Source organism: Solanum tuberosum, unplaced genomic scaffold (assembly GCF_000226075.1).
Source record: "Solanum tuberosum cultivar DM 1-3 516 R44 unplaced genomic scaffold, SolTub_3.0 scf00132, whole genome shotgun sequence".
Classification (NCBI taxonomy): domain Eukaryota; kingdom Viridiplantae; phylum Streptophyta; class Magnoliopsida; order Solanales; family Solanaceae; genus Solanum; species Solanum tuberosum.
In genome coordinates, this window is record NW_006239055.1 from 749424 (window position 1) to 753570 (window position 4147).

Below are 4147 nucleotides of genomic sequence, written 5' to 3' on the forward strand. Positions count from 1 at the left end.
CTGGATGATTTCTAGATGTTTAGAAGTCATTTAGAGTAGTTAGAATCAATAGGAAGTGTTAATACACTTTAGAAAGGCTTAAACGGACTAAATGACAAAAATTAGGTGAAAAAGACAATCCGGGCGCATCCGGGGCGCACCGTGCCAGGCCCCAGCTTTCTGGGCATCACTTTGGGGGCACTACAGGCGCGCAGCCCCAGCTTCCTGGTGCTATGGGGGAGCGATGCACCTGGGCCTCCCCAGGTGCGTCTGACGAGTTTTTCAACTCGTTTTCTAATCTTAAATCGTTTTAAATCGATTCCTTTTCTCAATACTTTCTTAGATTCAGATACCAACACATGTACACTAGAATCTAACTCGAAACAACTCTTAACATCGCTAAAACTTCTCAAGAAAACCCATCAATCACATGTAAGTTCAAGAATGAAAACAATTCAAGAACACAACTCAAGAACATCAAATTCTAACTCTTTTAGGACAAAAATCGCTGAATTAAGCATGATTGGCGTGTGGGTGAATGGACCCAACGCTATGTGATCTCACATACCTTGTAGGAATCACCCCCGACGAAATCCACAAGCTAATCTCGACGAATCTTGAACGTTCTTCTCCTTTCTCCAAGCCCTAGCGTGAAATTCACTTTTCTAAAACTGACTAAAATTTGAATTTACCCCAATTAAACTCCTAAAAACGAATTAGAATAATTAGGTACGGAAAAGACTAGATTACCCTTCCAAAATCTGGATTAGACTTTCTTTAATCGAACAACCCAACTTCCAAAGGGCATAACTTACTCATACAAACTCGGAATCGCGTAAACTCGGTGGCGTTGGAAAGATCATTCCAAGAGATTTTCAACCATATCTGGAAGTACACCTAATTCATACCGAGCTAGGATTTATGGTCATTTGAAGTTGACCAAAAACTCAAACTTAAATTAACTTAACCAATTTTCTAGTTTTTTATTATTTCCAAAAATCACTCTTAGTTCTTTCAATTTGCGAGATGTTACAGGCATCTACCTTTTAGGCACTTAGGAATCCCACTTAGTACTAAAAATGTGTCTATCAACAATATCAACCATTGATTGATAAGATTATGAGTAGAATACAGAATTGGACTTTCAGGTTTCTCTTTTATGCATGAAGGGCTCAATTGATTAAGATTATTTTGTTCTCCATTCATGTGTTTTGGTCACATATGTTTATATTTTCCAAAAAAGTTGTCAAATATATTGAAACATTATTCATGACATTTTTATGGACAAGAGGGGCAGATGCATCTAGGATTGCATTAATTGCATGTGAGCAATTATGTAGCCCTAAAACTAAAGGGGACTCAATTTACTGAATATCCATACATGGAATAAGGTTGCAATAAACAAGTCACTATGAAATTTGAGTACTAAAAAAGATAGAATATGAATAAAGTGGGTTCACATTTATTATGGGAAACAAAAGACCTTATGAAGTGTTTTAGCACCTCAAGCTTCATAGATGTTGAGGAAAATACTTCAAGTGCATTAAGAACTTACGATTATTGGCTGGAATGAAAAGTATTTCAAACATATTGACAAGTTCTCGATAAAACAACTAAATAAAACTCTTAGAGGAGATTACTACAAGGTGGAGTAGATAAGGCTTACTTATAACAACACAGCTTCTCCTAAGTGGATTTTCATTTTATACTTAGCATTACAAAGCAAGATACTCACAAGGGATTGAGTAATAATATGGGGATGTGTAGAAGATGTCAAATGTGTCCTATAAAAGCCATAATCAAATATTCTTTTAATGTTTGTTCTGTACTCTATTGGCAAAGTATCAATAGGGAGGCTTAAGGATGAGAAGAGGAAACAATTTGAATAAATGTGTATTACAAAGGCAAGCAAGCACGAGCTGAGGTATATATGATAGCATTGGCTGCAAGTGTTTATGTTATTTTACAGGAAAAGATAACAAGAACCCTTGCAATGCTGGCAATACAAGTAGTTCAAAATGTGCATATAAGAGGAAGAATAAAATCAAGACTAAGCTATGTATTGCAGATTCTGAATTTTTACACTGTGAAGATGCATGATACTTAGCTAGATTAATGATGATATTGCTGTAAGGTACTTATAGTAGTGATAGTGGAGATTGAATGTTGTTGCAAAATTGGAGTTGTCCAATTTGCTTGTGTTACTGATCTGTAATGCTAAAAAATCAGAAGAAAATATGCAATCTAAAAGTTACTCCACCCCACTTCAATCCACATACTTTTACCCTCCCCGGGTAAATGACTTAACTAAAGCACCTCGATCCCGTGCATCTCTGTTACACCATCCTAAATGTCAATCATAGCCTAACCCTTCTACCACATAGATATCCACGAACAAAAGATCATCACTAGCCTAATCAACCATTATGCTATCTTTTCTCAATTTATCATGTCAACTCCCTGGCCTTTTTTGAAACAGTAAATAAAACTGACACCTTAGACTCTTTCATACTCAAACTAAACCCAACACCATCTAAAAGCCAAGCTCATCATGATAAATAATAAATACAATTAGAAACAACTAAGAGCTGAGTTCACATAAACTCAGCTCAATTGTTGAAATAATTGTGAAAATAAATCCCTAAGTATTGACTTGTCCATAAAAAATTAACATACTGCAACAATTGATAGTAATATAGCCCAGACTCCCAACCCTTATCTTGACTTATCTTGGAGATCGGAGTTGGTGGCTAGAGTTAGCCATTTGACAAATCATAGGGCCTGATAAGGGTACCTGATCCCATTGTGAGAATGGTATTCCTATGCGCGAAAAGGACAGTCGAAAAAGTACTCTGCACAGAGTACAGTCTGCCATTTATTGGACTGCAGGAGGTGGTTACGTGTCTGTGCCGTATGGCAGGGTCGTTGGCCAATAACCTGCCTCTAGGGTTTTTGTGTCTATCACATAAAAGGCTCGCTTCAATAGACACAACCTTAGTTTTTGCATTCCTGAAAAGTTCAAGAACACAACAAAAACCATCCTTTCCAGAAGTATTTTCCTCAAGAACAACATGACCTGATAGAGCTGTTAGCGTCTTTAGTTGTCTTAGGGTTTATATTTTAGTGCTTATCTTTGTAGATCTATTCCTAAGTTATAAAGGAATTAGATCAGTGTTTCATTTCAGTGTTAATCTTGAGTCATTGCTAGAGTTAGCTATGGCCAGTGGATGAAGTCTAAGTTAACTAGAGTTAGTTGGTTTAGTGGGCAACAGAGTTATTGCTTAGTTAGAAAAGAAGTCCGAATCAATTAGAGTTAGTTGATTCAGTGGGAAACATAGTTGTTGCTTAGTTAGAAAAGAAGTTTGAATCAATTAGAGTTAGTTGATTCTGTAGGCAGCAGAGTTGTTGCTTAGAGGGGGAAGGGATTTAAAGTTAAATTCCTAGGTTACAAGAGCCTGTAATCTGAATCGTTGCTTCGTTTGAGTGAAATGGAGTTTGGGTTGAAATCTTGTGAGTAAAGGTTGTGGTTTTCACCATCCTTGAGCAAGGGAGTTTCAACGTAAAATCCTTGTGTCTGATTTACTTTGAGCTATTTATTTTCCGCACTTTTATTTCAGTTACTGTTCTTGCTGAGTTAAGGAACCTGGTCCGTTGACTAATAGTGGACGCACACATTCCAACACCTCACCTATTTTTTCCTTTCAAAGTGGGAGAAAAATAAAAAATAATGCATTAATTAAGTTGCAGAATTTCGACAACCCGCTATAGAGAAACTCAGACCGCTATAGCGGCGCCGCCATAACGGGAAGCCTCGCGCTACGGCGGGCTAACGTAAGCCTAGACCAAAATTAAATTTGGGCCAAAATAGTTGTGCGCTTAAATTTTAAAAATTCTTGCACCGCACTTCTAGACTTTTGAGACTCCATACGAGATGCCCTTTAGTAACGATGAATTGGATCGTTACATAAAAAAAAAGACATTTTAACCCATTAAATAATAATAGAAATATTTTTAGAGACAACAAATATTCCATACACAGTACGATACAACATGTAAGAAGTAAGAACCATCCAACAAACTAGTAATTATTAATCTTTGTAGGATCATTTTAGAACTAACAAAGAAATTGAATACACAATTTGACATGATAAAATTGTTTTGGGACCTA